Source organism: Erinaceus europaeus, chromosome 5 (assembly GCF_950295315.1).
Source record: "Erinaceus europaeus chromosome 5, mEriEur2.1, whole genome shotgun sequence".
Taxonomy (NCBI): Eukaryota; Metazoa; Chordata; class Mammalia; order Eulipotyphla; family Erinaceidae; genus Erinaceus; species Erinaceus europaeus.
The window spans coordinates 54,469,516-54,487,815 of NC_080166.1; the positions used below are offsets into that span (position 1 = coordinate 54,469,516).

Sequence of the window (18,300 nt, forward strand, 5' to 3'; positions counted from 1 at the left end):
GGTCAAAGGAACCCTCCTACACTGCTGGTGGGAATGTCAATTGATCCAACCTCTGTGGAGAACAGTCTGGAGAGCTCTCAGAAGGCTAGAAATGGACCTACCCTACGACCCTGCAATTCCTCTCCTGGGGATATATCCTAAGGAACCCAACATATCCATCCAAAAAGATCTGTGTACACATATGTTCTTGGCAGCACAATTTGTAATAGCCAAAACCTGGAAGCAACCCAGGTGTCCAACAACAGATGAGTGGCTGAGCAAGTGGTGGTATATATACACAATGGAATACTACTCAGCTGTAAAAAATGGTGACTTCACCGTTTTCAGCCGATCTTGGATGGACCTTGAAAAAATCCTGTTGAGTGAAATAAGTCAGAAACAGAAGGATGAATATGGGATGATCTCACTCTCAGGCAGAAGTTGAAAAACAAGATTAGAAAAGAAAACAGAAGTAGAACCTGAAATGGAATTGGGATATCTCACCAAAGTAAAAGACTCTGGGGTGGGTGGGTGGGGAGAATACAGGTCCAAGAAGGATTCAGAAGACCTAGTGGGGGTTGTATTGTTATATGGGAATCTGGGGAATGTTATGCATGTACAAACTATTGTACTTACTGTTGAATGTAAAACATTAATTCCCCAATAAAAAAATAGTAAAATAAAAAAAAAAGAAAACAAAAAGAAGTTTAAAATGTGGGGTACCAGGCATCAATGGACCTCCCTAGTTAACATATGGTATTAACATATTGCCGTAGTTAAGGACCTGGGTTCAAGCCGTTGTTCCCCACCTGAAAGAGAGGATGTTTGACAACCAGTAAAGCAGATCTGTAGGTGTCTGTCTTTCTCCCTCCCTCTACCCTCATTTCCCAACCCCCATTTCCTATCAAATAAAATAAAAAGGAAAAAGGGGGTGAGGTAGGTGTTGGCACACCGGGTTAAGCGCACATAGTACAAAGCTCAAGGATCTCAGTTCAAGCCCCAGGCTTCCCACCTGCAGGAGGGAAGACTCATAATCAGTGCTTCAGGTCTCTCTGTCTCTCTGTCTCTCTCTATCTCCCTTCATCTTTACCTCTTGTGACATCCCCCTTCCCTCTCCATTTCTGTTTCCCAAGAGCTTCTCCCTAGCCAACTTGTAGAAACAATGAGACTGGGGGCTGGGTGGTAGAATGGTAGAGTGCACACGCTGCCAAGCCTATGGAACTAGGTTCCTGGCCCTGGTCTTCATCTGAAGGGGGGAAACATTCATTTTAGTTAATATGTTTTTATTAGGGCAACTTATAGTTTATAATAAATGCAGTTGTTGGTACATGTATAACACCTCCCAGTCCTTCTTCCCTTCCTTCCTCTCTTTCTTTCCTTCTTTTTTCCCATTAGGAATATAGTTTCAAACCACTCCCATCACTAAAGACCTGTGTCCCCACCCCCACCCCCACCCCCACCCCCTAAGATGATCACTATAGTTCTCAAAGGGGAAAACTTTACAAGTAACTGAAGTGGTATTATAGGTGCTTCTTTCCCCTTCTTTTATTTATTTATTTATTTATTTTAACCAGATCACTGCTCAGCTTTGGTTTATGGAAGTGCAGAGGATTGATCCTAGGACTTCGGAGCCTCAGGCATGAGGTCTCTTTGCATAACCATTCTTTTTTTTTTTTAATTTTATTTATAAAAAGGAAACATTGACAAAACCATAGGAAAAGAGGAGTACAGCTCCACACACTCCATATCCCACTCCTGTTTACAGACACACCTGCAAGGTTACCCTCAGAAAAGGAGGAGGGAACTATTTTCCCCCAGTCTGTCCCTTACACTGGGACCTCTTGCAAGCAAGCCCTGTGTATGCTGCTGTCATGCGCTTCCACTCAGTGATTATTTTCAGAAAATTCTGCCCCCCCCCAGGTTACTGCTCAGTTCTGTCTTATGTAATGCTGGGGACTTAACCCAGGACCCTTTTGTGTGTGTTAATTTTTTTATTATTATTTATATGGGGACAGAAGCAGGGAGGAAGGATGAAAGAGATAGCAGCACCAAACCTTCCTTCAGTGTAGTGGGGGCTGGATGTAACTTGGGCAGCACGCATGGCAAATAGCACACCACCCACTATCCAACTGAGCTACTTTGGTGTCTTTTTTTTTTTTTAATATTTATTTGTCATTGGGGGCTCTTTGTGCTCCTATGAATCTGCTGGGCCTGCTAGCCTTTTGTTTGTTTGTTTGTTTGTTTGTTTATCATCGTTGGGGCTTCACTACTCCAAACTGACTTTTTTCGGATAGAAAGTGAGAGATAGGGTGACCAGGTGGTGGGACACTTGGTTGAACGCACATGTCACAATGCGTAAGGACCCAGGTTCAAGTCCCAGCCCCCACCTGCAAGGGGAAAGCTTCACAAGTGGTGAAGCAGTGCTGCAAGTGTCTCTCTGTCTCTCTCCCTCTCTATCTCCCCCCTTCTTCTCAATTTCTTCCTGTCTCTACCCAATATATAAATAAGTAAGTAAATAAAAGCTAATTAGCAAGTGAGAGACAGGGACAGAGGCAAAGACACTGCAGCAGCAAAGTTCCAGTGCAGTGGAGGCCAGAGTGGACAATGACAACATCAATCACAGCAATAATAACTACAACAATGAAAAACAACAGGGCAGCAAAAGGGAAAATCAATCAATCAATCAATATAAAAAACCCTGATTCCTCTATTTATATTGTTTTTAATGGCACACAGAACATTCAGTTTCATAATACACCAGGAATTTCAATTTTTATGATGTGCCACTGGCAAGTGGAAATTTTAGAAGGGATGCTGTTACTTATTATTTATTTATTTTTATCTTATTTGCTTATTAGAAAGACAGGGAGTCAGAGTATCACTCTGGGAACATGCGATACTGTGGATCGAACTTGGGACTTAATGCTTGAGAGATTAGGGCTTTCTCTACTGTGCTACCTCCTGGGCCATAGGAGCAAACATTTAACAGATACTACCAGATGTTACGCTGTCACTGACTCCTGTTGGTATGCTTCTAAAAACCTCTTCTGTTTCATTTGGTTTAATCCCCCCTACTTAACACTATTCTATTTACATAACCACTTCATTCTATTTACGTAACAGCTATTAACAAGCACCACCCTCCCTCCAGGGCATTGGTGGTTCAGTTCTTCTTCTTCTAGCGTTTGCCCTTCTTCCATAGCCAGTCAACAGCGTCAGGTTGAAAGCTGTCAGGAGCTGCTTGTTGCTGGCTTTGAAAGTGACTGGGATCCATGTGGATTCAGTCAGCTAGGAAGGATCGTCAGTTTCCCCAATGAATGGGTACTCACGGGATGCACCACAAGGAGGTGGATAGAATTCTTGCCTGCTCCGCCCCCTCTCCTTGTCATTCCCTGATTTTCACCAGTCACTTTTCTCTCTACGTCGCATCCTGTTCCCACCCTACTGGGATAGTATATTTATAAGGACAAGATTGTTTGTAGTTTTTAGGTTTAGTCTAGCTTGGTATAGATTGTGCTGCATCCTGCATGAATAAAGAGATACTGCGTACAGCTCAACCATGAGTCCCTGGTTGTTTGTTACCCGCCTGTGAAGCCAGCCCGGTGAAAACAACAGGCTCCACATGATGTTTTCTTATTAGAGGTGTCTTAAAATTTTTATTTATTTATTATTACCAGATAGAGACAGAGAGAAATTGAGAGGGGAGGGGAGATGGAGAAAGACAGAGAGACACCTGCAGCCCTGCTTTATCACTCATGAAGTTTTCCCCCTGCAGGTGGGGACCAGAGGCTTGAAACCAGGTCCTTGAACCCAGGTCCTTGTGCACTGTAATGCATATGCTTAAAGCAGGCGTGCTACCACCTGGCCCTTGGTTTATTTTTCTTTTTCCCCTCAAAAGACCTTTCTTGTTGGTTAAAATAGTAGTCTCCAGATGCTAGCATGTTGCCAACATCCCTGGACAGATGACCCCACCAATATGTCCTGGAGCTCCAGTTCCCTAGAACCCCACCCTACTAGGGAAAGAGAGAGACAGGTGGGGTGTATGGATTGACCTGTCTATGCCCATGTTCAGCCAGGAAGCAATTACAGAAGCCAGACCTTCCACCTCTGCAACCCACAATAACTTGGGTCCGTGCTCCTAGAGGGATAAAGAATAGGAAAGCTATCAAGGGAGGGGATGGGATACGGAGTTCTGGTGGTGAGAATTGTGTGGAGTTGGACCCCTCTTATCCTACGGTTTTGTCAGTGTTTCCTTTTTATAAATAAATTTTAAAAAATAGTTGTCTCTTTCATTCTGCCTCTATTTCTATCTAAATATGAAAATTAAAAAAAATTGTACTTGGCCCTCCTATGCCTGCTGTAGGATATGGCAAAAAAAGTCTAAAAATAACTATAAATAAATAAATAAATATATATATATATGTAATTTTTCAGTTCTTGATACAGTGTGGTGGGCTCAGACCTGAACCTGAGTGGCATTACCCCTTCTTGGCTCAGCTCACAGGGAAGTTGGGACTTAAGGAAATTGCTGGTCAGCAGCAATGGATGGCTTGAGGACCTGGTCCCAGAAGAGGGCAGCCAAGAGCTTCCTTAATGATTGCATAATCAGTCCAGAATGATGGGTGTTTTTTAGATTTTTTTTTTTTTTGTCCATTGTAGTAAGTCCTGGAGTGATAGAAGATCAGTTTGAGGCATAATGAAACCTGACTGGAAACTGAGAACAGCTGTAAAGATAGACACACCCCAACGCAGCAATCTTTGAGTGAGAAAGACAAAAAGTTACTGACCTATATCAACATCATGGACACTGTGAGGGGACACAAGATCAAGATTTACCAAATATTATTTATTTATTTATTTTTACCAGAGCACTGTTCATCTCTGGCTTATGGTTGTGGTGGGGGGATTGAATCTGGGACTCTGGAGACTTAGGCATGAGAGTCTCTTTGCACAACCATTATGCTATCTACCCCCACTGTTTATTTTTTTATTAGTGATTTAATATTGTGCCGGGCTAGTGTGGGGGTACCTCTTCCCCGGGTGCATACTCTCTGGGTTGGGGAGAACTCGACTGGAGCCAGCCTGGGCTGTTACTCACTCAGCGACGTAGGAGAGACAGTTTTGAACTTGTGGTGGAGTGGTAATGCAATGTCTTTATTGATCAGATAGACAACGCTTTTATAGGATAGAACTGGAAGTGGCAAGTGGGAAACAGAAATGGCTAGGAAAGGGGGGTGGAGAAAGGCAAAAGCGGGCTGGGAAGGTAGAAACTTCCTTAGTAACTGTGGCGAAGGTTTTTACTGGTGGGATTAATGTGACCCTACAGGCAGGGAGGGTCTCAAGGTAGAAAGAAGATAGATCAAAGGAATGGAATGGGTGGGGATCTTTCAGGCAAAACAATGATTATGTAAATAGGCCACAGTATCACCAATGCAGGGGGAGCTGGCTTAATGCCTGATAATATTGGTTTACAAAATTAAAGACAACAGGGATACAACTGTACACTGCTCTCATTATCAGAGTTCTGTGTCCTCATTTCCTGCACTGGAAACTGCAGTAGTTCTCCCAAGGTCACAGATATGGATTGACTATTATTCCTACAATAATCTGTCTGTATCTATCTATCTATCCATCCATCCATCCATCCATCCATCCATCCATCCATCTATCTATCTATCTATCTATCTATCTATCTATCTATCTATATTTCTATCTATCTTTTGCCCAGTTTTTTTCAATGGTCCTGCCCTCTCTTCCCTTCTAAGTCACACCTGCATCTATTACTACTTCCCAGTGTTTTTCCTTTCTTCCTCTTCTGTCTCTGAGTCTTGATGGAATTGAGTTTCAGAAGCCCTCTAGTCATCTTCCCCTAACATTTTTCCACATCTGGGGGCATGGACCAAAATTCTTTTTGGGATGCAGAAGGTGGGAGTTTTCTGGTTTCTGTAATTGCTTCTCTGCTGAACATGGGCTTTGGCAGGTCAATCCATACCCCCTAGCCTATTTCTATTTTCCCTTGTCAGGTAGGACTATGGAGAGATGAGGTTCTGGGTTACATTGGTGAAGTCATCCGCCCAGGGAGTTCATGCTAGAATCACAGCAGCATCTGCAACTTAGTGTCTGAAAAGCAGTTAAGATATGAAGCAGGACAAAATGATTACTAAACAGGGACCAGAAAATAGGAATAGTGCAGGTAAGAATAAGGATTTTAAGGTGGTAAGAAACTAGGAAGTATTTTTTAGGTGTGTTCCAATGGGCCCATGACTTTAGTAAATTTTGCTTGAACTTGACATTTAAAATTGAGGTGGACTGGGGGAGGGGAAGGTAGCTAGCATAATGGCTATGCAAACAGACTCTCGTGCCTGAGTCTCGGAAGTCTCAGGTTCAATCCCCTGAACCACCGTAATCCTGAGCTGAGCAGTGCTCTGATAAAATGAAAAGAAAAAAAAACAATGAGGTGGACTAAAAATATTGTTGGGGCCAGGTTGTGGCACACCTGGTTGAGCACACATTTTATAATGTGCAAGGTCCCAGGTTTGAGCCCCCAGTCCTCACCTGCAAGGGGAAAGCTTTGCAAGTGGTAAAGAAGTGCTAGAGGTGTCTTTCTGTCTCTCTTCCTCTCTATCTCCCCTTCTCTCTCAGTTTCTCTCTCTCTATCCAATAAATAAGATAAAAATAATACCAAAAAAAATTTAAAAAAAGAAATGAAAAAAAAATGTCTGGTAAGATGTAGTCAGAGTTGAGAATAGGGGTTAAGCTAGATCAGGGCAGAGATTAGCTCTCAAACTTGAAGAATATATATAAACAGAGTTAACTCTTAGCCCCCATTTACCTGACTCAGGGCCAGTATATATTCATATTTAAAGTAGGAGCCTGTATAACCTCTGAGTCCTTGTCAGTCAGCTCTCAGCCCATGGCCACATCTGGGAACATTCTAGGCCTAGACTGCACTCATTTCAGGACCAGTCTCCCTGGAGTGGCAGAACAGGGTGACCCATTCTCCCTTCAGAAGGTGGGGTAGTCCCTACCATTGCTGCTTTATAGTGAAGTCAAGGTCCTTAAGAGACCCTCAAAAGGGCTTATGATGAAGTTCCTGATGGAGGTGACCAGAGATGGTGAAGAGAGGGGTCTATTAGAGTTCTATGCCCATCATTTCTTTTATTTATTTATTTATTTATTTAATTTTTTATTTAAGAAAGGATTAATGAACAAAAACATAAGGTAGGAGGGGTACAACTCCACACAATTCCCAACACCCAATCCCCATAACCCACCCCCTCCCATGATAGCTTTCCCATTCTCTAGCCCTCTGGGAGCATGGACCCAGGGTCGTTGAGGGTTGCAGAAGGTAGAAGGTCTGGCTTCTGTAATTGCTTCCCCGCTGAACATGGGCGTTGACTGGTGGGTCCATACTCCCAGTCTGCCTCTCTCTTTCCCTAGTAGGGTGGGTCTCTGGGGAAGCTGAGCTCCAGGACATATTGGTGGGGTCTTCAATCCAGGGAAGTCTGGCCGGCATCCTGATGACACCTGGAACCTGGTGACTGAAAAGAGAGTTAACATATGAAGCCAAACAATTTGTTGAGCAATCATGGATCCCAAGCTTGGAATAGTGGAGAGGAAGTGTTAGGGAGGTACTCACTGCAAAGTCTAGTGTACTTCTGCTTTCAGGTATATATTTTGCAGTAGTTTATGGATATGTGTGCACATAAGCTCTCTCTCACAGAAACTGGTGTATATCTAGGTTATGGGACTTTGTTAGAAAGTGAACTACCTGAGATGAAATTAGAGTGTACTATAAAAGGAAAGGTCTCACCCGAGTAATGAAGTTGAAGGGTTGTCATTCCACACGTGAAGTCTCTGGATAAAGCCTGAGGTGAAGCATGTTGAGGTGGCAATCGTTGCTTTGGTTAGGTTGTGATCGGAGGATGCAATATTATTTGGTTTGGATTGGGAGATGCATACAGGAAAGTGGGCCCTATCCAAGGGTTCCAGGACTGGAGGAAGTAGGGGCTCTACAGTGAAGATGTGAGGTTCCTGCTGTCTTAGGGTTCAAAAAGACAATCGATAGTTAATATTATCATCACATTATTTGTTAATTGGGTTAACTTTAAAAAGTCCCTTTTTTATGGTTTGCTGTACAGTATCCAGTATCTTGTATATAGCTGTGCTATTGGATGCTTCCAATCTACTTGGTCTAGGCTTTTGAGAGAGTCCGCATATCAAATACATAGCCTATATATTAAAAAGATTTAGTTTGTCTTTTGAGAAACTTTGAGACATACAATTGATTTCCCCCTCTCATATTAATTAACTACTGATTTATATGTCTACATTTTGCTAGGAGTGTACATAAACACCATTCCCACCACCAAAGGACTGTGACCCATCCCTCCCGCCCACTCCCACCCCCCACTGGCCCAGGAAGCTACATGTCTACCCCTCACCACTGGGTTTTTACTTTGGTGCCCTACTTACAATTTGATCAGGTCCTGCTTTTAGTTTCCCTTTCAGATCTTCTTAGTCAGCTTCTGTTGATGAGTGGGATCATCCCATACTCATCTTTATCTTTCTGACTTAGTTCACTTAACATAATTCCTTCTAGCTCTGTCCAAGATGGGTCAGAGAAGGTGGGTTCATTGTTTTTGATAGCTGCATTATGCCCATCATTTCTATGGGGGGAATCAGGTTTCCCTAACTAGGGCCCCATATGATGAGGTGGGCAGGTAGTGACCAAAAAGGCCACCATGAAGTGAGCCAGTCTCACTTTTCTTTTTTTTTTTTTTTATTTAAGAAAGGATTAATTAACAAAACCATAGGGTAGGAGGGGTACAACTCCACACAATTCCCACCGCCCAATCTCCATATCCCACCCCCTCCCCCGATAGCTTTCCCATTCTCTATCCCTCTGGGAGCATGGACCCAGGGTCATTGTGGGTTGCAGAAGGTAGAAGGTCTGGCTTCTGTAATTGCTTCCCCGCTGAACATGGGCGTTGACTGGTCAGTCCATACTCCAAGTCTGCCTCTCTCTTTCCCTAGTAGGGTGGGTCTCTGGGGAAGCTGAGCTCCAGGACATATTGGTGGGGTCTTCAATCCAGGGAAGTCTGGCCGGCATCCTGATGACACCTGGAACCTGGTGACTGAAAAGAGAGTTAACATACAAAGCCAAACAAATTGTTGAGCAATCATGGACCCAAAGCTTGGAAAAGTGGAGAGGAAGTATTAGGGAGATACTCACTGCAAACTCTAGTGTACTTCTGCTTTCTTACTTTGGTGCCATACTCCAAACTCAGTCAATTTCTGCTTTGCGTTTCTACTTCTTTTTTTTTTTTTTTTTACATGCATAACATTCCCCAGATTCCCATTTAACAATACAACCCCCACTATTTCATTAATCATTTTTCATGGACCTGTATTCTCCCCACCCAACCACCCACCCCAGAGTCTTTTACTTTGGTGTAATACTCCAATTCCATTTCAGGTTCGACTTGTGTTTTCTTTTCTAATCTTGTTTTTCAACTTCTGCCTGAGAGTGAGATCATCCCGTATTCATCCTTCTGTTTCTGACTTATTTCACTCAACAGGATTTTTTCAAGGTCCATCCAAGATCGGCTGAAAACGGTGAAGTCACCATTTTTTACAGCTGAGTAGTATTCCATTGTGTATATATACCACAACTTGCTCAGCCACTCATCTGTTGTTGGACACCTGGGTTGCTTCCAGGTTTTGGCTATTACAAATTGTGCTGCCAAGAACATATGTGTACACAGATCTTTTTGGATGGATGTGTTGGGTTCCTTAGGATATATCCCCAGGAGGGGAATTGCAGGATCATAGGGTAGGTCCATTTCTAGCCTTCTGAGAGTTCTCCAGACTGTTCTCCACAGAGGTTGGATCAATTGACATTCCCACCAGCAGTGCAGGAGGGTTCCTTTGACCCCACACCCTTTCCAGAATTTGCTGCTGTTACCTTTTCTGATGTGTGACATTCTCACAGGAGTGAAGTGATATCTCATTGTTGTCTTGATTTGCATTTCTCTGACAATCAGAGACTTGGAGCATTTTTTCATGTGTTTCTCGGCCTTTTGGATCTCTTCTGTGGTGAATATTCTGTCCAAGTCCTCCCCCCATTTTTGGATGGGGTTATTTGTTGTCTTGTTGTTGAGTTTGGCAAGCTCTTTATATATGTTGGTTATTAAACTCTTATCTGATGTATGGCATGTAAAGATCTTCTCCCATTCTGTGAGGGGTCTCTTGATTTGGGTAGTGGTTTCTTTTGCTGTGAAGAAGCTTTTTAATTTGATGTAGTCCCACAGGTTTATACTTGCCTTAGTCTTCCTTGTAATTGGATTCGTTTCATTGAAAATGTCTTTAAAATTTATGCGGAAAAAGTTCTTCCAATATTTTCCTCTAAGTATCTGATAGTTTCTGGTCTAACATCCAAGTCCTTGATCCACTTGGAATTTACTTTTGTATTTGGTGAAATACAGTGATTCAGTTTCATTCTTCTGCATGTTTCAAGTCATTGTTTCCAACACCATTTGTTGAAGAGACTCTGCTTCCCCCATATAATAGTCTGGGCCCCTTTGTCAAAGATTAGATGTCCATAGGTGTGGGGCCTCATTTCTGGGCTCTCAATTCTATTCCACTTGTCAGTGTGTCTGTTCATGTTCCAGTACCAAGCAGTTTTGATGACAATGGCCCTATAATACAGTTTGAGATCTGGCAGTGTGATGCCTCCGGTTCTGTTCTTTTTTTCTCAAGATTGTTTTGGCAATTCTAGGTCTTTTCTGGTTCCAGATAAACATTTGTAGCATTTTTTCTATTCTCCTAAAAAATGTGCTTGGGATCTTGATGGGGATAGCATTAAATTTGTAGATGGCTCTGGGTAATATATTCATTTTCATGATGTTAATTCTTCCAACCCATGAACATGGAATATCTTTCCACTTCTTTGTGTCTTTTTCAATTTCTTTGAGTAGTGACTCATAATTTTCAGTATACAAGTCTTTCACTTCTTTGGTTAGGTTTATTCCTAGATATTTTATTGTTTTTGTTGCTATAGAAAAAGGAACTGATTTCTGGATTTCGATTTCTTCTAACTTAGTGTTTGCATAGAGGAATGCCACTGACTTTTGGATGTTAATTTTATAGCCTGACACATTACTGTATTGCCTGATGATTTCCAAAAGCTTCTTGCTGGATTCCTTAGGTTTTTCCATGTATACTATCATGTCATCTGCAAATAAGGAGAGTTTGACTTCTTCTCTTCCAATCTGTATGCCTTTCATTCCTTGCTCCTGCCTGATTGCTATGGCAAGAACTTCCAACACTATGTTGAATAGTAATGGTGATAGTGGGCATCCCTGTCTAGTACCTGATCTGAGGGGAAATGCTTCCAGTTTTTCACCATTGAGTATGATGTTGGCTGTAGGTTTGCTATATATAGCCTCCACTATCTTCAGGAATTTTCCATCTATTCCCATTTTTTATAGTGTTTTGATCATAAAGGGATGTTGGATTTTGTCAAAGGCTTTCTCTGCATCTATTGATATGACCATGTGGTTTTTGGTCTTGCTTTTGTTGATGTGGTGGATCACATTGAGTGATTTATGTATATTAAACCAACCTTGCATGCCTGGGATAAACCCCACTTGGTCATGATGAACAATCTTTTTGATATACTGCTGTATCCGGTTGGCTAGAATTTTGTTCAATATTGTCACATCTATGTTCATCAGAGATATTGGTCTGTAGTTTTCTTTTTTGGTTGTGTCCCTGTCTGCTTTTGGTATCAGAGTGATGGATGTTGGCTTCATAGAAGCTGGCAGGGAGTATTCCAGTGTCTTCAATCTTCTGGAAGACTTTTAAAAGTAGAGGTATTAGTTCTTCTTTGAAAGTTTTGTAGAATTCATTTGTAAAACCATCTGGTCCAGGACTTTTATTTTTGGGAAGATTTTTGATAACTGTTTCAATTTCATTAGCTGTGATGGGCCTGTTCATGTTATCCACTTCCTCTTTACTTAGTTTTGGAAGTTGGTAGGTATCTAGGAAATCATTCATTTCTTCCAGGTTCTCTAGCTTGGTGGCATATAGTTGTTCATAGAAGCCTCGCATGATATGTTGAATTTCTGCAGTGTCTGTTGTGATTTCTCCTCTTTCATTTACTATCCAATTTATTTGGGTCTTCTCCCTTTTTTGTTTTGTGAGTCTGGCTAAAGGTTTGTCGATTTTGTTTACTCTTTCGAAGAACCAACATTTACTTTCATTGATCTTTTGTATGGTTTTCCTATTCTCAATGTTATTTATTTCTGCCCTAACTTTAGTAATTTCTGTCCTTCTGGTTGCTTTAGGATTCCTTTGTTGTTCTTCTTCTAGGTCTTTGAGATGTGCAATCAGGCTGTTTATTTGTGCCTTTTCTTGTTTCCTAATGTGTGCTTGTATAGCTATGAACTTCCCTCTTAGGACTGCTTTAACTGTGTCCCAAATATTTTGATAGCTTGTGTCTTCATTTTCATTGAACTCTCGAAACATTTTGATTTCTTCCTTGATTTCCTCTTTGACCCAGAAGTTGTTAAGAAGTGTACTGTTGAGCTTCTACATTTTGGCACTGTTACTAATCTTTTGTTGATTGTTAAGTGTTAGTTTAATTCCACTGTGGTCTGAGAAGATGCTTGGGATGACTTCAGTGCTCTTGAATAGGCTGATGCTGTCTTTGTGGCCTAACATATGGTCTATCCTTGAGAATGATCCATGTGGATTTGAGTAAAATGTGTATTCCAGTTTCTTGGGATGAATGACTCTGAAAATGTCCAATAGTTCTAGTTTATCTATCTCTTCATTTAGCTCCCTTATGTCTTTACTGATTTTCTTCCTGGATGATCTGTCAAGTTGAGATAGTGGGGTGTTGAAGTCCCCTACTATGATTGTGTTACTGTTAATATATTGCTGTAGCTCTTTCAGTAGAAGTTTGATGTATTTAGATGGCTTCTCATTGGGTGCATAGATATTAATAATTGTTAAGTCATCTTGATTGACTGATCCTCTGAGCATTAAGTAGTGTCCATTCCTATCTTTTTTAATCTTATCTATTTTAAAGTCTATCATGTCAGATATGAGAATAGCTGTTCCTGCCCTTTTTTGTGGGCCATTGTCTTGAATGATAGTTTTCCATCCTTTCACTTTAAGTCTGTGTTTGTCTTGTTGCGTTAGGTGAGTTTCCTGTAGACAACGTATTGTTGGGTTGTGTTTTCTGATCCATCTTCCTACTCTGTGTCTTTTAATAGGTGAATTCAGGCCATTGACATTTATTGATATCAAAGATTGAAGATATTTTAACGCCATTCTTGTAGAGTTTTAGAGTGTTTTGATATATGTCCTATTTGTGGTGGTCTGGTTGTTTATAGGAGACCTTTCAGAACTTCTTTCAGGGCAGGCTTGGTGATGGTTGCTTCCTTCAACTGTTGCTTGTCTGAGAAGGTTTTGATGCTTCCATCTAGTCTGAATGACAATCTAGCAGGATATAGTATTCTTGGCTGAAAGCCTTTCTTATTGAGTACTCGATAGATATCTTGCCATTCTCTTCTGGCCTGTGTGTTTGTATGGAGAAGTCTGCTGCTAATCTTATGGGTTTTCCTTTGTAGGTGACTCTTTGTTTTTCTCTTGCAGCCTTGAGGATCCTTTCTTTATCCTTATTCCTTTCCAATCTAAGTATGACATGTCTTGGTGTCTTTAGGTCTGGGTTAATTCTGTTTGGGACCCTCTGGGCTTCTTGAATCTTTATGTCTTTGGTGTTGTCTAGACTAGAGAAATTTTCAGCTATTATGGCCTGGAGAACGCTTTCTTCCTCCCCTTCTCTTTCTTCCTCTGGTAAGCCAATAATGTGTATATTGTTTCTTTTGAAGTCATCCCATAGGACTCTGTTGTTGTTTTCAGCATCTCTAAATCTCTTTTAGAGATCTCTTACTTCTTTTTTAGTTGTCTCTAATTCATCCTCAATCTTGCTAATTCTGTCTTCAGCCTCATTGATTCTATTCTCTCTGCCCTCTACTGCTTTCTGGAGTTCATCTATTTTGTTTCCCTGTTCTGATACTGTTTTAGCTTGTTCAGCTAGTTGCCTTCTTAGCTCAGCGATTTCAGCTTTCAGCTCTCTAATAACCATGAGATAATTAGAATTTTCTTCCATATTCTCATTTGTTGTTCCTGCAGTTCTGATTACAATTTTTTCAAATTCTTTACTCACTCCTGTTATTATTTCCTTAGCTAATGTTTGGATGTTGAATTCGTTGTTTTGTGCTTCACCCTCTGGAGGACTTTTAGCTGGACTCTTGTCCTGGTTCGAGTCTCCAATATTTTTTCTTGTTGTTTTAACCATTTTATATAAGTTAACAGTTTTTTCAATCCCTGAGTTGGAGTTCAGTGGTGTAAAAGCCCTTTTTTTTTTTTCCCCCTGTAGGCTATGGGAGCCTGAGGGCTTTTAAATTATCAATAGGCTTCTTAGCTTAATCACTGACTCCTGACCAAGAGATAAAGCAGGGTGTGGCAGAGATAATCCAGTGGTTATGCAAAGAGACTTTCACAGCCCCTCAGCTATGCCACCGAGGTATAGGTCTTCTCCTGAGTTTCCCAGTTAGATCTCTGTCCCCTGGTGTCCCTCCCTGTTGCTGCTCCAGATTCTGAGGGTAGTAGCAATGGAGACTCAGAGTTGCACTTGGTGAGTCTCTGGGGAGTCCTTTCCTCCCTTCAGCTGTCCCCTTGTTGGTGGAGCAGACTGGAGGTGGTGTCTCCACTGACAAACTGTCGAACTGTTAGCAGTCACTTAATCTCTCCTTAGGCCCCTCTCTCCTCTCTGTCACCAGCCACGCGTGTTTGTACTCACGGGTGATTTACTGGGTTTCTGTGGTCATTCTAGTCCTGTCTTGTTTCGGTCCGGGTGGTTTCCTTTGGTATTCCTAGTTGATCCGGGAGAGGAGAGGAGAGGAGAGAAAGAGATCTGCTGCTCGTAGCTCCGCCTCCGGAAGTCGAATCTCCAGTCTCACTTTTCTGTTTTCTAAAAGTAATTTCCTTTTGGGCTGGGATAAATAGCATAATGGTTATGCAAACAGATTTTCATGCCTGAGGCTCCAAAGTCCCAGGTTCAATCCCCTGCACCACCATAAGCCAGAGCTGAGCAGTGCTCTGGTAAAAATAAATAATAATAATAAATAAATAATATATATATGTATATATATTAATATATATCTTAAAAGTCATTTCCTTTTTAAAAGGTCTAAAATCATTAAGAGATGTTTTGGCATTTACTTTGTTGGTTTATTTGTTTGTTTGTTACCAGCACTGCTCATCTTTGGTTTATGGTGGTGTAGGGAATGAAACCTGGAATTTTGGCATAAAAGTTTGTTCTATTAATAATTTGAGAACACTTCTAGAACTAGGAACAATAAAGAAGTGGTAAGGGAGTCGGACGGTAGCGCAGCAGGTTAGCACACGTGGAGTGAAGTGCAAGGACTAGCAGAAGGATCCCGGTTCAAGCCCTGGCTCCCCACCTGTAAGGTGTCGCTTCACAGGCAGTGAAGCAGGTCTGCAGGTGTCTATATTTCTCTCCCCCTCTCTGTCTTCCCCTCCTCTCTCCATTTCTCTCTGTCCTATCTAACAACGATGACACCAATAACAACAACAATAATAACTACAACAATAAAAAAGGGTGACAAAAGGGAAAATAAATAAATATAAAAAATATAAGAAGTGGCATATTGGGGGTGGAAAGATAGCATAATATTTATGTAAAAACATGTTCATGCTTAAAGCACCACAGGCTTGGTCATTAAATATTGTCTTTTGAGACAAAATGATGGAACTGCAAGTGATTATGCTTAATAAATCAACTAAGGAAGTAGAGAAAACAACCATACAGTTTTGCTCATATGGAGAAAATAGGGGATTAAACAGACAAACAAATAGAATATAGAGGATTGAAACACATGGCATTTTTTTAAAAAGTGACAAATTGACTCTAAGACTTTATGAAAACTATGATGGTTATGGGGATTCACAGAAATTTGGTGATGAGTGTGGTATAAAGTTATAACCCTATAATCTTATAAATCATTATTAAGTCACTACTGATAATCTAAAAAAATTAAAGGCACTGCTTCCCAGAAGCTATCCTTTTGTGGCCAACTTGTTGAAACAAAAAATTTCTGCTTTCAGTCAGGGCACTAATGATTATAAGGACTGGCTTGACCTCAAGGGAAAATTAACTGGAGACTTAAAGTAAGATCTTTGGGGGCTTGCAGACCTCCATTTTAATCTAGTCTTAAACAATGCAAGAATATGCAGAGTGTTTTCTAAGGCTTTTCCCAGTAGAAAAATGGAAATGAGATTTTGTTCTGAAGACTGACTTTGGTAACTGGAGAGCTTTGTGTGCCTCTTGTGACAATTAAAGCAGCCAATGTTATCATCCCTCATGAGATCTGAGAACAATGTTCCTTTAATTTCATTGCTTTGTTTGATTGTCTTTCTAAATTGTTCTTGGATTCCCTGTTGTGTTTTAAATCTATCTTTTTGACTTGGTGCTGTATGAGTTGCATTTGTATCTTTCACAGAGAAAAAAATACCATAGAACAGTTTTAAAAAAGATTTAAAAATCTTTATTTGATGACAGATAGGAGAGATGGAGAAAGAAAGAGGCCAGAGAACTTATCCACTCTGATGTATCTGGTCCTGGGGCTCGAGCTTAGGTCATTATACAAGCAAGCCTGTAAGCCTGTAAGTCTGTAAGCCTCTGTGCCACTGCTGCTAGAAATATATATGTAAAGCCTGGGACTCTCAAGCGTGAGATCTTGAGTTCAATCCCCGGCAGCACATGTACCAGAGCTATGTCTGGTTCTTTCTCTCTCCTCCTATCTTTCTCATCAATAAACCATAAAAATCTTTACAAAAAAGAAAAAAGTAAGTAAGAAATATATATATGACAGAAATATGGAGAGAGAGAGAGAGAGAGAGAAAGAGTGAGAGACCATAACAGCACTGAAGCTTCCTTCAATGTGATGTGAGCTGGGCTTGAACCTGGGCTGTACACATGGCAAATCAGCGTACTGTGCAAATGAGCTATTTTATTGTCCCTAGAATAAACTGGAGCTTCAGTGGCGCAATTGGTTAGCGTGCGGTACGTGTATGTTCTTTTCTCTTTATATTTATTATCATTATTTTAATTTTTTTTTTTTTTTTTTTTTTTGTACTAGAGCACTGCTCAACTCTGGCTTATGGTGGTGCAGGGCATTGAACCTGGGACATTGGAGCCTCAGGTATGAGAGTCTCTTTGCATAACCACTATGCTGTCTGCTCCTGTCCTTCTTCTTTCTATTGTTGTTGTTATTGTTATTATTATTATTTTCAACCAGAGCACTACTCAGCTCTGATTTACTGTTGTGTGGGGGGACTGAGTCTGATGTTGGGGCCTCAGATATGTCTTTTGCATCACCGGTTATGTTATGTTATGTTATGTTATGTTATGTTATGTTATGTTATGTTATGTTATGTTATGTTATGTTTTTCCCTAACAGAAATATTTTTTAAAAATATTTATTTATTTATTTATTTCCTTTTTGTTGCCCTTGTTTTTTTTTATTGTTGTTGTAGTTGTTGTTGATGTCATCTTTGTTGGATAGGACAGAGAGAAATGGAGAGAGGAGGGGAGAGAAAGATAGACACCTGCAGACCTGCTTCACCACCTGTGAAGCAACTCCCCTGCAGGTGGGGAGCCGGGGACTCTAACAATTATTTGAATATTTTCAAAGGAAAAATGACAGCATCAAAAGCACAACACAGTTTTCTTAGTTCATAATCTGTTTTCTCATTGTGCCAGAAAACCTTTGTTTTCAGAAGTAGCTCCTTCTAGTTTTATGTAAAAGTAGTACATTTAACTAAGCAGATATCGTGAACTATTGAGTTTACACAACTTGAGTATGGAGTTGAAAGTTGTCTTTCTCTTAGGAGAAAAAGACTAAAATGGTAGCATTGTGTTTAAAAAATGAGAATATAAACAAGCAAACAAAAAAACTTACAGAGGGGGCTGGGCAGTAGTGTAGTGGGTTAAGCTCATATGGCATGAAGCCCAAGGACAGGGGCGTAAGGATCCCTGTTGGAGCCCCTGGCCCCCCATCTGCAGGGGTGTCGCTTCACAGGTGGTGAAGCAGGTCTGCAGGTGTCTAGCTTTCTTTCTCCCTCTCTGTCTTCCCCTCTTCTCTCCATTTCTTTCTGTCCTATCCAAGAATGAAGACATCAATAACAATAACAATAATAACTACAACAAATAAAAACAAGGGG

The 18,300-nt window shown here is 40.9% G+C and overlaps 1 pseudogene; it reads right to left on the reverse strand.

Moving 5' to 3' along the window:
- The window catches only part of LOC132538659 (iron-sulfur cluster co-chaperone protein HscB-like), a 33,966-nt pseudogene that overhangs the window by 7,050 nt on the left and 8,616 nt on the right, over positions 1 to 18,300 (reverse strand).